Source organism: Polyergus mexicanus, unplaced genomic scaffold (assembly GCF_030449975.1).
Source record: "Polyergus mexicanus isolate NDT 795.1 unplaced genomic scaffold, iyPolMexi1.0 SCAF_2, whole genome shotgun sequence".
Lineage (NCBI taxonomy): Eukaryota > Metazoa > Arthropoda > Insecta > Hymenoptera > Formicidae > Polyergus > Polyergus mexicanus.
Genome location: NW_027223322.1, coordinates 1,655,418 through 1,681,446, shown reverse-complemented (window position 1 = coordinate 1,681,446; position 26,029 = coordinate 1,655,418). Strand labels below are relative to the sequence as shown.

The following is a 26,029-nucleotide window of genomic DNA, read 5'->3' as shown; positions in this document are numbered from 1 at the left end:
CAACATTATTCAAACGTTCAACGCCGTGAGGAATGTCCCACGTCGAAAGAACCATCGTGTATGCAAGGCGAATCTTTTGACCTGTTGCAAGTTTTCTCGTCGATTCTAATCGAGCGTCCTTGATGAAAGTTCGCGGACGCGATGCGTTTTTTCTCCTTTCCACTTCGCTTAACGGCTGTTCGTTCGCTATCGGTAGGAAGAAGTCGCTCGACTATGAATAGATACTTTCTTGCAATTATTATACTTGTACTTAAGTCTTTCCGAACACATTCTATTTTGGGATAGCTCGATATGCTGGTTCGATAGATACTACCTGCCAGTTTAAATATTATGAGAAATGTAAAGGAATCTTTTCTGATATATATTTTATATTACACACACACACACACACACACACACACACACACACACACACACACACACACACACACACACACACACACACACACACACACACACACACACACACACACACACAAAATAATATATAAAATATATATTAAAGCAGATTCAACTATACGAGTTATGATATTTTAAAAGTGAGCAAATAATATACCGTTCTTGAGAAAAATCATCAAAAGTGGCGATTTTATATTAATAAAAAATCGCTCTTTACCAAAAAATTACTTAATTAACTCTTAGAATTTTCAAAGAACTAGAGACGTCCTATGCGAGATTCAAACTGTAACAGATGTCCGACAAGAATCATTATGTCTTAAGGGGTTAAGAGGGGGAGAGGGGGGGGGGAGGGTGGTAGAAAAATTTTCTCTAACTCGGATAATATACTTCCCTCTTCCTGCAAATAAAAATTTCGTACAGCCCGAATCCGGCGCTTGGATCACACACACACACACACACACACACACACACACACACAGAGGCTCGGGAATCACTTTCCGAGGTACTTAACACTCTTTCACGGTGATAAGGAGTAAATTCATTACACGTCGATCCAATTTGAAATTCCACGGTCACTCGACCTACCTCGTAGGGAGATAGCCCCCTCCCTCCCCCCCGTCACCCCTCCCTCATCCCGACGGGTTCGCGCGCCCTTCGAGTACTTTATCCCGCTCTCTTCCGGGATTGGCTATATTCCGGTGTTGGGCGCACATGACGAGGGCCGGATATGCGCGCCGGCGGATGCGCGCGGTGCGCGCGCGTAATACGCGCTCGCGAGCAGTGTCGCGTCAGCCCCCGGCCCTGCTGCACCACGTACCATCATCCAGGTCCAAGAACCTATTACCTGTTCTCTTCTTTCTCTCTCTTTCTCTTTCTCTCTGTCTCTCTTCTCTCTTATCAACTGACCAACCAACCGACCGACCGACCGATCGACCGACCGACCGACCGACCGACCTAATCCAATCGACCCATCCGCCAAACGTCAAATCGCGGCCGACCGTCCGATTGTCACGTTGTCCGAGAGTCTGTAGTCGATCGAACAGTGCCCCACCGTTGTTGTCGTCGACGTGGTTAAGCCGTTCCCTACGCAGAGCTAATCATCAATTGGCAAGTTCCTTAAACACTTCATTATTCTCATTCGTATACGGGATTCGATTGCGCAAGTATCGATCGGTTGATGCTACCTAGATCAGTGTTCTCCGATCGATCAGTTCGTTTATCATATTATAGAAATTTGTGTTAAGCTTTCGTTGGCTTGCAAATGGAACGCAATGCGAGTGTTCGAATGTGCCATAACAGCAATTGTGTAAAAAAAATTATAAAATATGTTTTTTAAGAAAAAAAAAGAGGGGCGGGGGGGGGGGAAAGCACTGATCTAGATCATATATATGAATCACGTGATCGATATCTTATCGAGTGTTGAGAACGCGATGAAAGAAGATCAATTGATCGTCAAGAGATTGCGATGGAAAATTGATTGATCCTTTCGGAGCTACAGAAATGTTGGTCACGTGGTATCGCAGAGATAAAAGTCGAAATCGAAAGATCGTCTTCAATGGAGAGATGAACAGGTTTTTTTTTGTTTTTTTTTTTACTGGAACGCACGTGCCAGTACGTGTGTTGAGTATATGTACGTTTGCATGACTGCATGTACGTGGGTGGGCGCACACGAGTAGAAACACGTGCGCGTAGATGTACATGTGGAGTCTCTTGTTTTGATCATAAATGCCACACACACACACACACGCGCGCGCGCGCGTAGATCAGCGACTTGACGATGATTCGGATAAAATATGAAAACGGTAGAAATATTTAAAAAATAATTTTCCTCGGCGTCATTCTTTCGCTTTTTTAAATATACATATATTGTCATTTAATATTTAATAAAAAGGTACTTTGTTAGCTATTTGAATAAAGTAAATATACGCTACGACTAAATTAATATGTATATTGAGGTATCAATTTATCATATATTATTACCATTAATATATATATATGGTATATATATTCCGGTGATTATAATTTATTAAAAATCCGTTAAAAATGGAACGTAATAACATTAAAGTATTACATTAACATTGAAACAATATAATTAACATTAAAATATTATATTAACATTAAAATAAACCGGACTTTTATCTCTTACGCTTATCCGGTATTGGAATGATTAACTCTATTCAAATTTCAATTAATTTTTGCCAAAGATAATTTCTAGAAGGAATCAATCGCGTTCAGTAAATTACAGCGTTGATAGTCAGAGGTATCCGTACAATCGAGAGGCATGTAATAAATCAGAGTTGAATGCAGGTATTTATAAACTGCGTAAACCCTGCGCGCCAAGGAACGGATAATTTATGCGTTATAATTAACTAACTATATTACAGCTATCTAAACTATGACTCACGCATCGAGACGAGCGCGAAACGAGGACTTTGCGAAACCGAATTACGATTAAAGTTTCGCGCCACGTCCGCGAATTACTTAATACAAATTCGATTCATTTCTTTTTCTTTCTCATCGTCAGACGCAGAATCCTTGACGTTGTAAAGAAATTTTGTCAAATGTTACTTTTAACTCGTCTCTTTAAGAATCATTCTTTCTTAGCTAAATGAGCATTTCGTATGAGAAGCCTGCCAAATACTATTACGTAATTAGGAAATCGCGAGAAAGAGCTTCATGGCGCGCGATTTTCAAGAGTATGATATTATAATGATAAAAAAAAATTATAAAAATTTCAGACGCAAACCTATTGAATTATGTTTTGTTTGGCGACTTTGTCGCGGGAGATTAGACGATAGTTTGCGTGCTCCGACAAATAGTGTATATATTCTCGCGTTGAGAATACTATTATTACATCAAGAGACAACAAGTGCGACTCATAGGGGGTATGCACGTCGCGGCTTAAGATGCGGATCCGTTAATAACTCACGCTTGGTGAAAATAGACGCGCCGTTTACAGAAGGGGGGTGAATACGCGCCGCAGAACGCGATGTACTTGGCCGGTTAGAGAGAGAGAAAGAGAAAGAGAGAGAGAGAGAGAGAGAGAGAGAGAGAGAGAGAGATCAGGTCACCGACTGTATTTTCTCTTAACTGAGAGAGATATTTCGGGATGTTTCGCGACTTTTAATCTATATCTCCGAGAGAAAGCTTCTTCACGAATCGCTTTTCTTTTTCCTCGCAATTATATCCTACGAGATACATTCTTCTTTCCTTCACGGCGGCTACGAGCGAATCGCGGAAACAGACGTAATGAAATCCACGTGTATTCTACGTAGGATATTTTTCATTTATTTTCTCCAAGAGAAACGAGTGATATAAGAATTGAATAGGATATCAATCGCGAAAGGCAAACGATACATTTAATTAGAAATTGAGAGAGAACGACTTTAGCAATTTTGCTCAAGATCATCTGACGCGTCGTTCCGCATTACCTTATTTAAGTATCACTATAACATATTCTCTCAATTTCAGATTATACGCATCTTTTCAATTTCCCTCTCTTATCCCTCTATATCGAGTTGCAATTATTAAGAAGGCCCCTTAGCATTCAGCTCCCGACGATACCATCCTTGCTCCCGCTTTCTCTCTATCTCTCCTTCTCTCTTTTGTTTCGTCTTTAAAGGAAGACTCAAAGCTGGAGAGAGGCTTTCACATTATCTTTGCCATGGCGGCAGTTGACAGTGTGTGTCGAAACTTTTGTTCCAGTTACGTTAGTCTGGAAAGAGAGAGGGTAGAGAACGGATAGAGGAAGAGACGTACACAGAAGGTGTCTGTCAAAAGAGGCGTCGTCACGTACCGGAGGCGTATTTCCGCTATCTTCGTCCGCTTGTCCGTTAGCGTGCGAGAAAGGGAAAGACGAAGAAAGAGATAGAAAGTATACATATATATGTACATACGGTGCATGTATTAGATGGCGCATGTCGGGACGCAGAATAACTTGCGTATCTCCCCGAGCTCGGAATTTCCGTGCTCTGTCCACAAAATGCGCTGATAAATATCTTATCAAAAGTCCCTTCGTGTCGCGCGCGTGCCCGTATTAAGGATAGACGAAGAGAAAAACAAACTGCTCTTTACGATAGAAAGACCGCCGCTCGTCACACCGTGAGATACTTCGCAACAATGAGAGAAATATCTTTCTAGCCGTTAATCACGGGATACGCGCTGCAGCTTTTATAAACTCTGATGCGCGAACATCGATAAATTATTGGGCCACTTTTCGAATCCGTCCCTGTATGTTTATCGGCGCGTCGCCATCTCGCCGAGCGATCATAAAAATGTTATAGCAACGCACACAGCTAAAGCTAAAAAGATTTACTTTCATTCTCATGTTTAGCACATTTTTTTCTGCAATTCATTTGCATTTTTCTGCACTTTTACATCGAGGATATTTTATAAAGAGGTGTATTTTTTTTTTTTTTTTTACAAAGATAAAAAAAGAGAGAGCACAATTATTTTGCAATCGCATATCTGAAATAATGGCGGCGAAATTTGTTTATAGCTTACGATCGCACGTGTACCGCTTCTGTCTCTGGCGATGAAATTTTATCCCCGCGATTCTCTCGGTCGGCGATAAAGTACGGATACGAAGTACGAACGGATCAGGCATGAATGACGAGAGCTCTCCAGCGCGAGAGAGTGATCCATATTGACTTCAGAGAGCACAATACCAATCAGATTGGAAGCGGATTATTCGCCCTCGCATTTCATACTCCGTGTCAAACTTTTTTTCACGAGCGCACCGGAAAGTATTCTGGATTTTCACGAAGCGCCTCGCCCATCTCTCTTGTATCGCGGGAATCTCGAGGGTGCAACGTTTGAGATAAGTATTACAAGGAATAAAAGGAAAGTGTTAGACGCACATCGTCGGCGTTTTAATCAAACAATCTTTCACGTGCGATTTTTCATTCGCGTGATGCGGGAAGACGAAAGATTCTAAGGATCTGGGATCAACTACGGCGAGAATCGAATTGGCAAGAAAAACGTGAAATTTACGCTTTACTTTGTCGAATCAGCCTGAAACGTGCTGGCAGAAAAATCGAATTCCGGCGTGTTAGAGATCAAAGGGGCGCGACGAAGAGAGACGAGTAACTTAATTTCTTTATTTTTAGCTCGCTCTAGCTCGTAAGTGCACTGTTAGAACGATTCGTACTCTGAATTTCAAATTCCCAAATTTCTTTCAACCGCCCTTTTCATTCTTTTCTTACGTGCGCTATATAAAGAAAGGGAAATAAATCGAAATTTAAACTGCTTTATATCTTAAACAAAAGATTGAGAGAGAAGTCTAAAAATAATTCTGTGAAAATTAATTTGAATATATGTCAAGAATTAAAGTTAATTCGCTTTAAGGATTAACTGAAGAAGAAAAAAATATTATATTTTCACTCGAAAGTATAATTTTATATCTAGTTTTTCTTAATTAATCTTTTTTTATAAAATTTCAAAATATATTTTTATCAGATCTCATTTGTAATCTGATCAGACATTCAATTGACATTATTCGTAGGCATAAAAAGATGATAGATTCTAAAAAACACGTCGCATGGCCTATTTGTTCCTTGCAGCGGCGACTTTCCAATAAATCACTGTAGATTAAGCTGCAGTTTTGTCAAATAAATATGTAGAGTCATTTTACGAGCGACCTACTTTTGGCTTGGTAATGAAATATTCAACAATCATCCGTCACATTTTTTCAAATTATATTTTCATCGTTTGTGCTTCGAAACAACGCGATGCATAATTCAGTTTTTTATTTATAAGAATGACTTTGGTGTCGAGTGAATGTAACAAAAAACAGACAATTAAAAAAAAAATTAAATAATATTGTCGCAAATAAAGATCCGCCTGTGAACTAAATGTTAGATTATATTACATTCAATCAGATTTAAACTATAATTTGTATTCATTTCAGTTGTTAAATATTTGTTGCGTTTATTGCATAGAATAAAATTTATAATTTGCGGCTGTAATTTGAATTTGTGATCGCAGTGAAAAAAATGCAGTTGAAAGAATTAACTTTTCAACGCGCATCAGAGTAAAATATATATAATTTTTGCTATATTCTTCGAAATTAATTTCATCAAAGGATATAATATATTTAAATCCGAAAAGAAATAAACTTCAAATATTATGTACTGTATCTAGCGTTAAAAATTAAAGATATTTTATTACACGAATTTTTTTGTCCTGGAAACATATAAATCCTCCGATCGATTTGATCCATTAATAAATCAACGAAGACTTTGACTCGTTTCTTAGGTAGAGAATTTATCTAGCGTTGTCGAATCTCTTAACATAGTCTATATCGGCGTGACCGAGTTCGCGGAGGTCTCCGAGGCCGGCGACCTCCGAGAGAGGATGTGTTCCCTTCCGATGGATAAAGCGTTACAAGCGACTCGATCGCAGAAACAAAAGTGCGACATTATTCGAGGATGGTCCGCGGCACGACAAGCGTTCGTCGCGACGAAAGAAGGGGGATCAAGAGTCTGTTCGATCGAGAATCCCTCTCTCGCCGGGTCGCTTGAGTCTATAATTATACGCTGCAAAAACAATCCTTACTTCATGATACAACGGGGCGATGCGTGTTTCGCAGTTCGACGGGGTAATTAGGCGACCAGCCAAGAACGCTCCACGATCCCCGCGCCAAAGCGCGAACAATGTACTAGTTGCTCGATTTTTTTCAATCCTTCCCAAAAAGCATTTCTCGGGATATTCCTCTCCGCTGACTAATTCACGAAACTTGCAGTTTGCGTTTAAATTAATTTTGCGATACAATATCTTTTTCTTTTTTTTTTTTCAAATTTTATTTTGGTTGTATAAATAATTTTATTTAATTTTTCGATAAATTATTTGATATTTATTATATTTGATATATATTTATTATATTTGATATTTATTTTAAATCAGACCTGTGTATGTTCGCGGCAAAATTCGCATAATTTTTTCTTTATAGTCTTTTTATGTTACTTCAGATTTTACGCGAGAAAGATTGTGGAAAGAAAATCATACGCGTTCACTGTACATCTTTGGAAATAATGTAATCATGAAGCTATAGGAGCTTTGTTAGAATGTAAAGGGGGCAATGGAAGAGAGTGAGAGATAAGACACAGTGTGAGAAAAATAGAATTTTCCGCCATATAATTTATAGGTACATACGAAATACATCGCTGTAATGTCGCGGGTATAACCTACTTTCACTTGCAGTATATGAGTTTTTTACACATACGCGCGGGTAATAAAGGAAATAGGTCGAGGGGTAGTTTCCGTTCTATAGGTGGTTTCGCTAAATGAATATTAATGCGCGTTTGCTGCGGGCCAATCCTCGCATTTTGGAGTTTACGAAACGCTCACTATGCGCTTGGAGAATAATTCTTCGCCTCCTCCCTTTTCCCATCCTTGGTAAAGATTCCCCCAAAGGAGTTTCCCCGAGGAGTTTACAAAATTATTGCATCTTTCCCCGATAGGAGAAAATCATATGTTTCTATTCGAGTGAACTGCAAAACAAATAAAATTGATTAATTTATTGATTAAAAAAGGAGAGGGGAATGGGGGAGGAATAATAATAGAGTTGCAGGCGCAAATGTAGAGAAGATAACTGAAGAGATTCACTTTCTTCCTTTAATCAAATCTTCTCTCATTTACCGGGACTCATTTCCCAGCGGAAAATGAGATCCTGAATCGGATTTCAAGCCTTCCCCTACGGGCTAGGTACTTTTTTAATCGGTTGCGCGCGGAAAAAAATATTATCTGAGTAAACCGAGGGCGAGAGAGAGAGAGAGAGAGAGAGTATCAGAATTCCCGAGCAGATAAAAAAAAATTTTCCCGACGTGAATGAATCCGGCGGCACGTCGAATGTAAATGTCCAATACGAGAGATTGAAAAATGTCGAGATAGAGTAGAGACGAGAGTACTGTGTATGCGTTAAGCGTTGAGCGTCAGCTAGTCCGATTTAAATGTACGTCTAGAACCATCCACGCGATTAAACAATCGATCCGTCCTCCCTCTTCGCTTTCCGTCACATCTCGAATTTCTTAGAAAAATATACCGGATCGCCAGCATACTTGGACGATATTCAATTTTACCTCGTAAATCTTTCTTGGAGAGGATATACTACATATTTATCCTAGTCGTCGCGCGAGCGATCCCCGGGTGTATTCGTCCAGGAACGATGGCGGCCGCTTTTCCTTCAACGGGCTCGTTTTGTTCCCAGATGCGTTAATCTTACCGTCTCTCGTCCACGTCTGCTCGCAAGCCGTTCGGTAACCGCGGAGCCAGGATATTTCGTGCACGTAGTCAATTTACTCAACGAAATGAGCAGCTTACCAGAGTAATGGATCTCGCGACAGAGCATCATCCTATTAACTGACGGACGACGAACTCGAGTTGTATTAATTAATAATGAAAAAAAAGATTTGTAAATAAACTGGATCTAATTGCAATTTGTAGAACAAATTATAACTTTATTTACAAATAATTGAAAGATGTAATTAGAAAAGCAACGACAAGTTTAGAAAGTGCTGTACTTGACGAATTTTACGTACAATATAAAAAAGATTACATCATCGAGGTTTAAAGGATTTATCTTCCGTTTTAAGAAATTATCAAGAAAAAGAAAACTTTCACATCTCGTCGATCGACTTCAAATCACATATAGTCAAACAGAATATATTACGTACTTTAGGTCGAAAGTTAATAGAGTTATTTCTTCTTGCAGATATATAATATGGCTATACTGTGAGAGATAAGTAGAAACATAGAGCGCGAACTATTATATATCGGCGAGCGCGGAAATTGTCCTATCCGTATCTCTAGAGATTCTATACAGTCAGTTGTACGTTCCCGATAGTTGTACGTTCCCTGCAAGAAAGTTCCGCAAAAGTTAAAATTAAACATGGAATCTCGCGCGCGCGCCTGGATACTCCGTAGTCTCTTTAAACACAACGGAATTGCTCGCAATTACCCTTGCGCAATCAAGTCCAACTTGATATCCCCTTATCGTTCCCTCTAACGAAATATACATGATGCTTGTTTTTTTTTCTTTTCTTTTTTTTTCGCACTAATGCCAAGAATAGAGAATGCTACGCGAAAAGGGGACCGAGCGCATCGAGACTCGAAAAGACGGGGGGGTGTAATAACATAAGGTATTTTTGGATATTTTTCGATGAAGGAAATTTGCTAGATACTTGAGGAAAATTATAGAGCCAGAGATGGAACGACGTATGTGTCAAGCCAGATCCCGTGTTTTCAAACTCAATTATTGTCTCGCAATTAACGGCCGGTCGAGCCCCCGGGAGTTAGGCAGATTGCGAACTAGCGGAAAGTTGGACCTGCGCGTCATAATGCGATTGATTCGCCATATATGCGCGTTACTGACAAGCGCAACCTATCCATAATTCGACCGGAATTTTCAAGATGGACGCTACCCGACATGAGGAGTGTCAATTTGCTATATAAAGCGCGATGACATAAATATATTTTAGAGGAAATGCCAATTTTTTATATACAGTTGCATGTAAACATTCAAGGCAGCAGAGCACAATTCTTTTCTTCACCCAAGATTTTTCTCTTATATTTTCATTAATTTTACGAAATTGAGAATACATCGCTCCTTTCCAATTTTGATGAGCTTGGAACACAATGTAAAGTAGCTAAACATAGGAGACGCGTATTTTTATACTATATTCATGCTTTTCGCTCTTTCTCTCTTTCTCTCGTGTTAAAATTTCACATTTCATTTATCTCTCCCTTCTTTTCTCGTTTTATCGCTAATCGGGTTTGTCGAACGGTTTTTACAGTACGAGATAATCTCAATCGTGCTGAAATTAAATTCTTCTTTATATCTGGCTTTTAGCTCAACCGATACGTAGGTCTGGAATTGTCGAGATTAAATTTAATTCTTACGAGTGTCGCAACCAATGATTGAAGCCATTCTCAGCTCGTATATAATAATGTTTTTGATTCATTAAATACACCATTTTTACATATTCATATCTAGATATGATATCAAGACGCAATCTCGAGAGAGAGAGAGAGAGAGAGAGAGAGAGAGAGAGACGCGCGAGAGGAGAAATAATATTAATATAAGAAAAACCGATCGCGCGCCCCCTCTTTCCAATCTTTGTCATTCTTCCCGCGATGAATCGCAGTGTCGAGATTGAATCAATATAATCAAAATCGGATATCGAATATTGAATCAGTCTCCACGACTGTCGGTACATAAAACGGCGAAAGATTTCGCGCACATTTCCACAGTATAATTTCAAGCCGGCTTTAATATTTCTGCCATAGAAGGAGAGAGAGAGAGAGAGAGAGAGAGAGAGAGAGAGAGAGAGAGAGAGAGAGAGAACTGTATTCTCTACTTTATAATTTATATAAATATCGAAAAGAAATTGAGGTTACTAAAATTATTTTTTAAAATTCTATGAAAAATATTATCTGGAATTGTAAGATAAGATATTATGAGATTTATAAGATTTTAAAATTGATTGGATTATGAATTTATTATAAGATTTTTATTAAATATCATAAAATCCAAAATTGAACGCAGAGCACTGTGCGCTCTTGACGCGTCTTCGTAATTTGCTACATTTTTATATCGAGTATAATAAATTAATACACTCGTTGGATACGACAAATTTGGACACGCAATCGTTAGTAAATTGAACATAATTTCATAAGATTTTGGTAATATAAGGAGAGATCAAAGACGCGTTACTTTTGTATTCCCACACAAAAGGTATTCGATCGATTCGATCGATCTAACGACATTTCTTTGTCTTGTAAGTGGAGAAGTCCCTTTCAAGATGTTCGTTCTCTCGAATATTGCGATCCAGGGAAAGAAGCTTCCTGTTTCATATTATTCCGCATCAGAATATTGCGATCTTTACGCGTGTAACGGCAGAAGAAAGGGAGGTCGCGCGAGAGGGTGAAGAAATAAATGCGGTGACTTGCTTAAGTCCCTTCTGTTCGATAAAACGAACGCGAGTGTTTCGCGTCAGAACCTACGTTTACGCTACGTTTTACGCTCGACGATCTGAGGAAATGCTATCTACGTGAGTAGGTAAGGTTCTATTTTCGACGGCGCGTTACATGTTTACAGGTCGTACCTCGAAGGCTTCCCTCTTATTGGATGAAGCCATATAACATTGCCGCTATACAATTACGAAATCCTTTTAATGCTCCTCATTCGAGAAACGAGTACACTTACTGCAATATATTATATCTTCCATCTGTCTTTCTGCTAAATTATTACTTTATTCACAATTGCATCAAATAATCTTAAATAAAGATATTATAGAGAGATACAAAAATTTATTAATATTCATTAAATGCTTATCGAGGGCGAGTTTTTTTTTTTTTTTTTTTATTTCAAGCACCGATTTAAATTTCATAGGAATTAAAGATCTTCTTTCTTTTTCTTCTCGCAATCATCTCGTAATCATGATTACCTGTAAACGCGGATCAGTTGGAATCTTATCCGGTTCGGATTTCGCTTATACCGCAACGAAGACGAACGAGCGACTTGAGAGCAAAAGTAATTCACGTGCTGCGGCGAGACTCGAAGTGCCCTCGAGATAAAGCTGATCGTGAAGGGCCGAGGGAGATGAGACAGAAAAGTTTCTTCCCTCGTCGGATGCGCGACAGGATCGATCTTTCGCCGCTCGTACGTTAAGTTCGATCTGGATTTCACGGCGTAGCTTTCCCGGAAATTCCGAAAGTTTCGCGACAGTTTTCTCTCTTCGGTGATGAGACGACGAATCGAGGACGGCGCAATCACAAATGCGATAAAATCGATTCTTCCGCTACACGTTCAATATCGTCAATTTGAAATTTTATAACTGAGTATTACACATTCTAAAATGAAAAAGTCATCTTTCGTTTACCTGGAGCTTTTAACCAATCTTGAAGTCGATTTATTGAAATTATTCAAGATCGTCATTTATCTCTCTTTAACGAAAATTTTAACGATGCTATTTTCACAATGTTTTAATAATCGTGATAAGCTTTTGCGTTCCTCAACTCCTTTCCTTTATTACTATTATAATGCAGCGCTTTTTCCTGTTTCTTTTTTTTTTTTTAGAGATTTAGACGCTTTTACCTTGCAGCGGTTTCGTTGCATTGTTTTATATTCTTATGTATAATCAGCTCTCAAGCAACATCGTAATTAACATTCTTTCCATCTTCGCAAATTGCATTTTCTTGTCTTCGAGGTACGTCCCCCACCCTTCCACCCCTCGGGCATTAATTTAATAAGGCGCGATCAAAAAATATCCACCTTCACACTCGCAGCCGGTAATTAACAAGGCGCGAAGTATGAAGTAGATTGTGTATACGAGAACTCGAGTACCAGCTTGTGTGATTGCATTTTTCCACGTTCTGCTTGATGTCACACCGTCGTTAATTATGTCATAAATTTTATTCTGCCGCACGTTTCTCAGTCGATGATTTCGAAAATTACGTTTACCGTCTGGCGATTTCCATCCCTAATCTTGCTTAACTCCACGCGAGCTAACGCGCTTTACAGAGATAATTCAATTGAAGCGATTTTAATAACATCATGTATATATAACGTACGTTTAATTACGAACTATGTTGAGGTTTAAATCGTATTTATGCGCTGATGAATTTTATATATAAATCGATATGCGAATTAATTCGCGCGTGTAATTAATGATTCGAATAATATCGAATGATGTTAACCTTGATACTTTTGTATCTCATATTTTTCTCGATAATTTAATATAATATTATTTTATAAGGATGAATAAAAATAACGAGGGGAATATCGAGGAGAAGCGAAAAATCTCTCCGTCCGAAGGAGTTTCATTTACAGTGACATAAAGCGCGATATTATGTGGTGTTGCGCGAACAAGTGTGTAAATTAATTCCGCACAACGGAATAATATAATTTCACATAATCTGATGCGACTGGAGCCTTCTATAATCCGATACTGCCTCGTAGGATCCAATAAGAATTTCTCATTGTGATTTAGTCAGAAGTACTCTGATATTATAACGTGGATATATATTAACGTAAAAAATCTCTCTCTCTCTCTCTCTCTTTTTCTCTTTCGAAAATACGATTTTAATCTCGCTTTTCAAAGCGGTATAAATTAGCATGGAGTAACGAGAAACTTTTGCATTCTCACCGACTACATTAAAATAATGCATCGGATAATCTTAACAGTTTTCCACATTTGAGAATACAGGATATTATCCTGTACGAGATAATACAATATTTTCAAGAGCTATATTCGTTCTTTTTTCCTTATTAGTGTAATTTGTCGAGACAAATCGTCTCGCGTGCTTATTGACATAATCCGGACGCTTGATTGACCTTCTGTAGCGAATGATCATGACCGAGCGGCGAATGATGAAAGAGCGTCTCGTTCCATGATAAATCGAGTGATAATTTCGCGCGAAATGCTTTGTGAAATTCAACGCCGCTATCGCTGACCAATGCTGGTAGCTACATTAAAATTCCCTTCATTTAACGAATTTGCGCATCTGCAACACACAAACATTATACATATGTACACACACTCGTAATGCTTTTTGCACATTTTGTACAAGCAAATGTACGCGGCCCTACCGAATGACAGGATTTTCTCTAATTACTAATTGCCAGTGAATTCGCCCACTAGCCATATAACCGATCTTTAATTGAAATTTTCAATCATCGAATTCAAATATTTACCAGGACAGGTAGTTTCCCTCAATGTACTCGCGACAGGATTATGCATTTTCGTCTGCCTTCGAAACACGCTCAAATACCGCGTGTCCTATCCTAAATGCATAGATTTTAGAGAAAGCTTCGTGCATTTTCATATCTGTCTTTTAGCCATTTTTCTTGATTAAATTTCTATGCGAATTTTTATACACATTCTAAGGAATTTATAGGACGGTCAATAAAAAAAAAAAAAAACGTATAAAAAACGAGTAATAATATGATTTATTTCTTTGTCACGCTTCAAGGATATCGCTAGATTGACTCTTGTCAGCTTACGACTTTTGTATTATTGTATTATATAATAGGATAACAATTACTTTTAATTATTTTTTGTGTACCAAAAGAAACACAATACGAGAAGTCTTGATGGTTTTTAGTTTGAAAATTATGAGCACCACATACCACACGTCAAGTATGCATAATAAAAAATTTCCGGATATAAAAATATTTCTTCTATTTGAATCAAATTATAAATTTTTATATTTGCATTAATTTAGTATTCTTTTTCCTAAGATTGTTGCATGATTCTTCAAGCTGCGAGCAGTACTTATCTGAATTTATCGACTATTTGTTTAATAGTAATTCTTAACAAAGAACTTTCTTAAAATTCCAAACATACATACACTGACTATAATTTTTTTCGGAGGAAGATTGGCTATGGGAGCAATTATCACTTCTTTCATGTACTTATGATGCGTGTCACTGTCCATTTAAAAAAATGATATATTTTTTATAGTATTTTTATATGGCAAATATCGCAAATAGAGAAAGTGGTGAATCGTTGTTTTTTTTTTTTTTTTTTTTTTTTTTTTTTTTTTTTTTTGGTAAAAAGAACGGAGTCCATCCATCGTAATGATTTATAAAACCAAGCTTTATTAAATGCTTACACATGGTTGTTTTCATATATATTTTTAGTATGTCTTATCTTTCGTATAATTTAACAGATTTTTGAAATTGCTTTTCTCGAAAACGGAATATCGGGCGAAGAAATTTTATTTTATATTTTGTAATTTTCTTTTGTAGAAAGATTACCTAAGAGACATTTGTATTGCCTTATTTCTTTAATAATTCAAAAACATTATTTGTTGTTATTTTTTACTTTAATCACTTTCAGTCTAATCAAAATAAGATAAACACATCCATCCAAGTAATATCCTTGACGTCTATTAAATAAGTAGGTACTAAAATATCGTATTGATAGAAGCAAGCATCACGTTCGCTTCAAAAGTTTGCTTTAATTAACTACATAAAATTGACAGCACGAAAAGACAATTATCTCAATTTCAATCAAGAATGAAAATGGTCGTATTTAATTAAATACAGCTTCAAAAGCTATTCTCATACCATGTTGTAGAAATTATCGGAATCTCCTCCGATCGCGCATTTACGATCAAGCCGAATCGCGAGGATTTTGATTCGACTCGTGGCAATATATTAGAAGTCGGAACCGAGGCTTGACCTGGTCTATATAATATAGTAAATATAGTAAATATGCATTAAACGAGTGAGGCAAAATATGGTATAGAATGCTTACGATGGTACAAAATGCGGCTCGATGGAAATTCAAGCGTGCATTCGGAAACTTGACTTGAGATTCGCCTAGAAATTCAACGCAAGTCTCATAATGCGAATCTTGTTTGCAAGATTTCGGTTATAAGATCGCAAGAATTATTCTTCCATTTTTGGAACGAACGAGTCTTGGACTTTAGTTTGACTTTACCAAATAACCGGCTTCTCGTAAAATGTTGCTCTATTTCCTCTCAGCGAACCATCAGGACAATTTATTTAGTAGCTTTAAAAGCTCTAAAACAAATCTGCATGCCGATTGTAAGATTGACTTGATATTCGATGCGACTCAATAATCACATGAACGATACGATTCTTTGTAATTATATCTTTCATATCTTTAGATATTTTTCTATTTGTAGAAATATATGATCTTTTTAGTTTGTCAATAATATCTTGTACAATTTCTCAAAGATCTGTCATTAAACCGATCGAGCTTGTTAAAATGTAAAGATTATTGTACAAATATATTAAATTTATGACAATTAATTTAATACCATTTTTTAAAATGCAATTTTGATGAGCATATTTTATTTGTAAGACATGAATGTGAAAGACTATATGAGAAATTTTTAAATATAATTATTTCCAATCTTGATTGTGAGATAATTGTGTTTATTTATAATTAGGAGTAAAAACGGATACGATAATTAACATTAATTAATTTAGAATGAAAATCCAGTTATTTGAATATTGAAGATAAACGGTGAATACGAGAAAGATAAATTAAAAATGTTATTATTATTATTTTTTTTTTTTTTTTAATATCATCGATTTTATTAAAGCGAATTTTGGAAGCAAGGGCGATGCCTGCCTCTGCCAATATACGAGTAATATATTTTGGCCTACTTAATAACCGAACGTCGATACTACTTGGATGATTTTATCGATGGGATAGAATCTCGGTAAAAGCCTTTCGACCTGATGAACAACCATGAGCTTTGAACTCAAAGGGACGTACACGAGCCGTTATTGAAGTCTTTTTCGATTTACGCATATTTCACTGAACAGATTTAACATGTTAAAGGCTATTGTCGATACGAGATATTTTTTCGATGCTAAAAAAAAAAAAAAGGATCGCGTCTAAATTCGAATTCTAAAAATATGACAAATCTGGAAAACAATAGCCGCGTTTCGAATTATTGGTTAGTAAAGAAAAAAAAGGAAAAAAAAGTTTCGCGCTCGCGAATTTTAAGTTAAGCAAATTAACGCGCCTCGCTGCGCTTTCGCTGCATTGTTGCGTTTGCAGTATTCCAAGTTACAATATTGCTGAAACGAGTAACCTCGACAACCGGTAAACCTGCCAACGATTCATTCGATAACGAGTTTTGCTAAGCGCTTTAATTAACGTCATGTGCGTCGCGCTGTGCTTACTTGTATCGAATGTACTATATGTCACGAAAAACTCTAGAATCGACCAACTTGATCATCGGAGCAAGAAATAAATTTATAATCTTTTACAATTAGAGAATATATTTAATTAATATGATATCGATATAATCATCATTTGTTGAAAAATTTTTTTATTAACATACATACGTGATATTCTTCTATAAAGAATCATTTACATTTAATATTTGATAAAAAAATAAATGTAAATGACTTCAGTATAAAAAAAATAAATATATAAATATCTTTAGTAACTGCGTACGAGACGCGCTATTTTAATAGAGCTATCACGATGAGAAATTTTAAATGATCTTTAATTCTCTCAGCTATATAGATTATTGCCTAAACAATTATTACACAGATATATAAAAAAATTTTTGGATATATTCTCTTTCTAATGTAATATTTGGAAGAAATTATTTGTAATTAAGTCGCTTTATTTAAATAATACAAAATTTGCGATATCTAAGAGATACTGTGCTTATCTCGCGATAAAAAAAAAGTGCTTTTCCCAGAGGCTAATCAAAAAGTCACGTTCAAATAACTATTGGATAAGAACACAACGAAGAAGAGAGCACAATTGCTAGATCGAAATGTATTTCCAGGATTTATTTATATATTGTATATATATATATATATATATACCACGCACATTTCGATAGCTGGTAGTACAGTTCGCCGGGTTTGCGGAATAAAATGCATTCTTCTTTACAGCCGAATGGATTGCAGAGTCGATTTTTATTCGCATGCCGTAGTTAACGGATGGGAGGTTCGCCAAGTTTGAGAGTAGTTTTGCTGGCGCGATGAAAATTCGTCTTCGAGAGAAAATGGATTTGAAAGAGATGTCAAATTTGAAACTAAATTCGCGGATAATTATTCGATAGTAGATATAAGCTTCTCTCTAAATAATCGGCTCAATCCATCGCGATTATTCGAATTACCCGCTTCTAACTGTTGTTTGAATTAGTGATATACTTTGATTTATCGCAACGCGGGTGCAAAACGCGTGTATTTTAATTAAAAAAAAAAAAAATTGACGTTTTTGAATGTATTTCGATAAGCTATTAAATTGTCGAAAACATCCCCTCGAGACCTCGCGTTTGTTGTAAATCGATTTAAACTCTCGTTAACTTCAACGCGAGAGCGGCGTGCGTTCGTGCGCGGATGAAAACGAATTAGTTGTTAGAGGAGTTGACGTGCAATTAGAGTTTCTAATCAACGCATCAATTAATAGTATTGCTGATTCTACTCGCCTATTATACGTCGCTTTCTAATCAGTCCCACGATAAACGATCGACACGGCAAACTCATTACAGCACCCCATTTGTTAGTACTTAACAAATCGCATTTCGATGCACATTCGTGAGCTCGCGGATCATCTTTTAACAAGATGTTCAAAAGTTACCGGATTTTTTGCTATATTTTTGTCGAATTAAAAAAATACTGAAATAAATATTAATTATCGATTAACCGATAAGGAAGAGTGCGAGTTAAATTATAGAGGAACGAGCAAATTTTTAGAATTAATATAATTAATATTAATTAATTAATATAATTATAATTTTGTTGTTTATTCATATATTCAAATAGATTAATAAATATATTTTAATTTTAAATTATAGTCTCAAAGATACTTATAAAAAAGAAAAATCGACGAATAAATATTTGCTGAAAAGCAATTTTAAATCGACTTTAAGCGCGAGGCGAAAAATTCATAAAAATTCATAAATAAGTGTATAATATATACTTTTTGAGAATATTATTAAACTAATATATTAAATTCATATTTTTTATAATATATAGCTAATACGATAGAGAATAGAACAGCGAATCGGATTAAATTTAAGAAGTTGCGCACTAGAAAGTTTAACAACTCAGACGTAAGAGTGTCGACTTACCAGCAATCGGGGGAAGGTTAATGACATAAATGTGGACATGAACTTAATTCTAATTTTAAACGTGAATCGTACTCTTAATTTTTTATTATCAGTCTATTTTAAAAAAATTTTTAGTTTTCCAAAAATATTAAAGTGGATTATCAGAGTTAAAAAAAAAAAAAAACTTATCCGCGCAATGAAAACTCTTTCACTGATACCATAAAAATAATTATTTAATTTGGTATATCTGCTTTAAAATAATTTCTTTGATTGTGAATATATTTTTTGCAATATTATTTCTACTTCCTCAATCATTTCAAAAAGTCCTTTATAGGATACTGTTTAAAACATTTATGGCTTCTCTTCATAAATTTCTTCACATCGTGGGAAATCAGTTTTTTTCCTCTAAATATTTTCTTAAACATATTAGGTATCCCGGAAGCGTCGATTTTTATAATTTCAAACCAAAGTTGGACGCAAATGCATTGCTCTTTATGATATAAAGACATTATTTTTCATCATGACACGATGACTCTTATATTTAACTAAAACAAATAAACGCGAGGAAAAATAAAACTTATTGCATTATAACTTTAAAACTTGATATAGAAGAGATTGGAATATATGGTTTATAATGGTTATTTTTCCTGTCCATCTCGTGGCTGTGTCCAACATTATAAGAGAATAAGTATTTCGTCAAATTTCTAAAATTTATAAGACTCTAGATGCTGTAAAATCATTAGAGCCGAGTTATTGAATTTTTAATTTTATGATTCCTCTAAGCGCACACCAATTTAACTTTTGAAATTATTTTTTGCCAATAAAACTTGATTAATCTACTAGAGAGTTCGAATTTTTTGTCTAATGGTGTCTTATTCTCTGCTTCTTTATTTTTGCGCAAAAGTATAAATAATTTTAAAACATATATCGAAGAATAAATAAATAAAATACTCATAAATATATCAGATAGATATTTTTTTCACTCTCGTAGCGTATACATTTTGAACGCGATTCTATAGCCTCGTTCAAAGGCTCGTCGCTCTCCTTCCGATGTACATATATGGTTTAAGCTTCGCATGCAAGGTATTCTAGCGCCCGCAACTCCAAGGCTCAAGCAGCACGACTAGTTTGGCAACTATTTGATCGTACCTCGTAGCTAAAGGGATGCCTCAGACAACATAGACGACCCAAGAAACATTCGAAAGATGCCTAAGGGATCTGTCAAATATTCTAGACTTTGTCACTTCTTGATGTTATCTTAGACATTTCGAAATAATCTACTAGAGACTCTCTCGTATTGTTCGTTGAGAAGATGAGACTCGCGTCAAGAGGCTCATATAAACCGTCGCGCGTGCAATCGCGAGAGAAACGCTCGTTCACGGATCGATATACGCGGGTATATCCTCAGTCAGCAGCGTTTGTGCACGCTGATCGCGCGCAATTTTCAGAACTCATGAATTTCAAGAAATTCCAAGGGATTATCCGGCGAGGCGACAGGTTCTGAGACGACTCGGCCTTTTTCGGGATGAAAGAATACCCTTTCCTCTCTTTTTTCCCTTCCCTTCGGTAAATCGGGAGGGCGGTTAGCAGCTGGATTTATATGGCCGGCATTAATATGCAGCGTCGGGAATTTCAATGGGGCAATCGCAAAGAGCAAGAGAGAGAGAGAGAGAGAGAGAGAGAGAGAGAGACGGGGAATCGGACGAGAGAAGCAAAAGGGGTAGAATACGTGAAGGAGAAAGAGAGAGAGACAGAGAGAGACAGAGAGAGAGAGTGGGGAAGGCATCTCGGGAGCTCGCCGAACTCGTCGATGATCAATACTTTTGTCTACGTTCACGTTCTCTGACTTAATAGGATTGAATCGCGCCTGTATGCGCGGGCAATCATGTACGTTTTTATATATCAGTCAAATCAGACAGCGATTCAGAACGGAAAAAACGTCCGCGAATTGCGCACCCTTCCATAATTACGAGCCGATAAATCACTTGTCGATTCGCGCAATCTCAAAAAGAAATAAGAAGCTCGAGTTGTATCGCGCGCGTCAAAAAAAAAAAAAAAAAAAAAACCGATGACCCTCGACGGCAAATTAATTTTATATCATTATGAAAATTTTGTTTCTCTCCATTCTTTTCTGTTTTTTTTTTTTTTTCAATTTTATCGTCTCGCCCCGTTTTATCGCTTGATTAATCATTTCCACGATATTGAATTTCTCAAGGTATATTTATACATGTATAATTCTTCGCGATGAATTATTTCAAATGTAAGGGAATCTTAAAAAAAGGCGCTCTGGAAATTGCAAAGTCCGCCCGACCGGGGATCACCGGGCCAAACCAGTGGATCAGAAAACATGTCGAGCGTTTGACGGAAATCGTATGTAGAGTGCGATTTCGAGGTAGATGGAGTATGTGACGTAACATAGATATAGACGTCTCTGATTTACACAAACATATACGTACGTACAGAATATTCTTGCAAACCGCCATTATTATCCTTATTGAGGGCAGCGTTAATTTTTTACGTTCGCTGAAAAAAAAAAAAAAAAAAAATTTCTTTTTCAGATCTAAGAATTAGACTCTCAAATTGTTCGCGATCCTTATTCGTACAACGGAACGTCCTGAAAATACCCGATAACTCTGAGAAAATCGATATGCATTTCTCCCCGGCGATTAATAAATTATCACGCGCGTTAATCGACTTTATTTGCCCCGGCGCATTGCCTGCGGATTGATAGATAACGCGACCGACCACTCGAAGTCTCGCACATACATACATACATACATACACATACATAAATCTCGGCTAATTGTTTATTAATATCGCGAATTGTCGTATCGTGAATTGTTTGTCGCTGACAGTGACGTGCAGCATGTCTATTGTTCTCAGCCTCAAATCGTTAATAGCCGCTCTCCATTCAACATTTCTGTCTCGCGATCTTTCCAAAGTCGCGATTCAGATATATAATCGATGGGGGTAAAATATACTTACGCTTATAACGATGAGTATGAACGATTTTCCGATCCTCGAAATATCCCGATTCCCGTATTTCTCTCTTTCTCCCCCCCCCTCCCCCCCTCTCTCTCTCTCTCTCTCTTTTTCTTTCTTATTCGCGTACATTATCTTGGCATTTAATTTATCCGAACGATCCGCAACGTATGATAGCGAGACGATATTAATTAAAGTTTCGATTAAAATGCGTCTATATTGCGGCGCGGACGCTTCCCGAACGTGCGCCATGATTACGGACTACTGCCTACCTATGGTGGGCTTTTTATCGGATTTCAATTTTCGCGTACAGAGCCGCCGAGAGAAAGAGAGAAAGAGAGAGAGAGAGAGAGAGACAGAGAGAGACTGGGATACATCTACGGATTAGTTAGAGCGAATCGAAGCCGCGGAATGGAATGAACGGGAGACTGAACTGACAGCGGGTTGCGCCATTATTGGCACATCGAAAATCGAAATGTATCAGGCGATTGTGCGGCATCCTTCTCCATTAAGTCTCTAATATATAACTCTTGCGCAAACTCTGGAAATTAAATGAAGGAATGAGACTCCGTACTCTTTCCATTTGCCGAGTAATTACGGAAGAATATGTTTTGTTTCTTTATAATCCGACAATAAGGATTTTCCTTTTTTCCACGATTGAACACTCGCGCTCTCGATTATTCGTATCGTATCTCGGCGTTTCGCGGATAATCTTAATTAGCGTCTTTCGACGTGCTTTAGTTCTGGGATCAAATTTAATTCTTGGTAATTGGAGCGCGGATTAATTAACCTATCTACGTAACCGTCCGTACAGTAAATATCCGGCATATAGCGCAAGCGAGGTGAATCGGAGAGCGGCGTGGAAATATAAATCGCCTTCGATCTCGCGCACGGAAATCAAAAGATGCTCTTGCGGATGTTCGAATAGCGGATATTCGTTACGTTCTCTGCAAAAGCTTACGAGAGTAAGAATTGCGTGAAGCCCGTGGCTCGAATAACGGCAAGCCACGATTGATAAAAAGCGAGTTCAGAATCGGAGCTATAAGAGCGAGTTCTAAGCAGCTGGTCGTAAGTGGAAGTTCGAGGGTATTGTATGTGTGTTTCGCGCAATAAATCGCCGTCTCTAAGATCGAGCGAAAGGTAAAATACTTCGGACCTTCCCCGCCCACTCGCGTCGCAATTTCACCCTCGACTCCGTGTTCCCTAGCCCTCTTATCTCCGTCGCTCTTAGCCCGAAGGCCGAGTCGAGTTTTCGACGCAGGTGGAAAACGTGTTTGCGTACGGAACACACATGTAGGTACGTGCACACGAATCACAGCATAACATCGTCGACTATATACCTACTCGCACATACCTACGTAAAATAAACTCGGGGGGAAGGGGGGAGGGAAGGGAGGAGGAGCGGAGCGATTCGATACAGCCGTTCGAGATTTTCATTTCCGCGCTCGGCCGTAAATTTTTCTCGCCATTAGAGGATTTCGACGAGAACGACTCTTTATCGTCCGCCTAACTCCATCTTCGCGTCGTTGACGTTTGTAACCGGGTTTATCCGAGATCCGGCTAAATCGTGCCCCTTCGCTCTGGCGTCCTCGAGCCGTCGCTGAGGACGATGAGAAAAGCGGTCGAGAAGCGAGAAGTTACGAATACACCCTATCCCTTTCTCTACGAAATTTCGGAGAGCGCGCGAAATTCAGGGCGTTTCGCCAGAGTTTGGATCGACCTAAAGTATTTAACGTCGCACTATTCCGTCGCATTCGACGATGCTTCAAGTATTCTATGTACATGAAAATTTCATGTTCTTTCAAGCAGCATGACATTTTACATCTTGGTTTTATAATGTGTTTTTTAAGATAGTTTTTAACTAATTAAATATTTGAATATATAAAATATATATAATATATACAAATTATGCATTACTATAAAAAACTATAAAAAAATACTATAAAAAACTGCATTATAAAGGAAAATTAAAAAAATGTAAACCGTTACTCTTATATTATCTAATAAAACAAATTTTATACAAATAGAATGTATCAAAAAATTATAGGAGCTTTTCTTAATCGTAAATTTTCTGGCCGAATTGAAGACGATTTTTCGTTAGCGAAAATGCCGAGGCACCAATAATTTTCAAATTGTAACGAACAATTGAAAAAGATCAATAATATATCGTTCACTTAATTTCAGCTAAAATGTATTTTAATAGAATTTTTTAGGCATTTTTAATAGCAAAAATATATGACGGAGGAAACTGGAAACTTGAATTATTTAAATTGCAAAAAATAATGATCTACCTCGATATTTTCTCGCTGAGGAAAAGATTCTTGATTCTAAATTGATCCGAGAACCTGTTATAGAAAGGACATTGAATGATTTTGAAGACATCCCGTATAATAAAAAAATAATATCGCATATAAAACCGACATGTGTCCCTTCCATCTTCCTCTTTTATTATTTCTTATCACGAGTAAGGTATATTCGGTATCGAACGCGCGCACCGAAAGTCCTAAATCGACGGATAATACGTTACGAATGCGTCGGATTTTCAGGATTTTCCGGATTTTCATCGCGATTAGTTTGGCTCGCGTTTCGCGGCCACGCGCGAAACGTCGCTCGAATCCGGTTGCCGGAGCTTTAATGCGATTCGCGATACGGGGATGTGACTATAACGTGGCGTGCGCAATCCGTCGAGTATTTGGCCGCGAGGCAATGGTGCATGCGGCAGGCTTGACACATATCAATCAGGCAATGGAATTCTCGGGAGCTCGGATGCTGCGGTATCCGATCGCCCCGCCAATGATCCTCCACCTGACATTTCAGTAGACACGCGCACGCGAACATCGAGTTTCTATGCGAGATCCTCTCACACTTCGTCTCGTATCGTATGAAATTAAATTGTAATTCATCACGTTCGCTATCGCATAACACGGCATCACAAATCCGTTATTTCTAATCAAAGTATCAACGGAGTCATAATAAACGTATCGAGATTATGTAAATCATTTTAAAATTGCAAAATTCTCTCCGTCTCCCCTTTCTTTTATTTAATTATGAAAATTGGTATTAAATTAACCCATCGATAATTTTTAAGAGAAGAAGAGATGGATTGACAACAGCAAACTGATGCTTTAAAAAAAAAAAATCGATTCTCCTAAATAATTAATGCATATAATGATTATATAATGGATCAACATTAAGGTAATGATTAATAATGAATTGATGATCAGCAGACACAATTTAAATAAAGCGCAGATGATTCGAATCGCGTTTCTCGAAATTTATTGACCTTTAGCGATAAAAGTATATATTTTTTTCTTCAAAATATATATATATATATATATCACATACGCATACAAACGCATAAAATATCCAAATGTGAAGAAACTTTATATTTATTTTTATCGATAAATTAATTCGGGAAAGCATAATTTGTAGTATATTTCACAAAATCGATATACGAAAAACTGGCTCTCAAACAAAAACGACGTATTATGCACAAATGTAATTCGCTTGCGTTAATTAAGCGATGAAATTCTCGCAAGTTCAGAGTATTCGAGCACTATAGCCGCTCGCGCATACATGCTGCAATACATACCTTTCACATGTATGTATTCGATCCTATGGTATCTCGCAGTGATTATATTGCTTCAGACTACGTATCAAGATGTAATTATATTGTCAAATTTCGCGATGTCAATACGTGATTAATTTAATATGCATTCTTAATGAGAGAAAATGATGAGAGCTTATTTATGGTAATACGTCAGTTATTTTTATAAGAAATTATTTACAAATTTAGAAATCGAAATACTTATATTACTATATTAAAGAAATTGTCGATTTCTACACGCAGCCAATTATTATTATATTAAATATTATAACAAATATTTTTTTTGCGATTATTTATTGACGTCTATTTGATATTATTTTTTTATATATAACTAAAGGGATTTTCTTCCTGTTTATATAAATAAATGGAAAAATGATTGCAATTACTATTACATTCGGCGATTCGCAATTTTTCTCGAATATCTGTTTGATATTATATTTGACGTCTGCACGAATGTTAAATTTATCTGAAAAATTCGCGGGA

The 26,029-nt window shown here is 36.9% G+C and overlaps 1 protein-coding gene across 1 annotated transcript in view; it reads left to right on the top strand.

Moving 5' to 3' along the window:
- Positions 1 to 1,189: 1,189 nt before the first annotated feature.
- Mub (poly(rC)-binding protein mub) overlaps positions 1,190 to 26,029 on the top strand; it is a 70,336-nt gene continuing 45,496 nt past the window's right edge. Inside the window, exon 1 of the mRNA XM_070313927.1 lies at positions 1,190 to 1,506. The gene's annotated coding sequence lies outside the window, so the exon portion shown is untranslated. The remainder of the gene's footprint in view (positions 1,507 to 26,029) is intronic.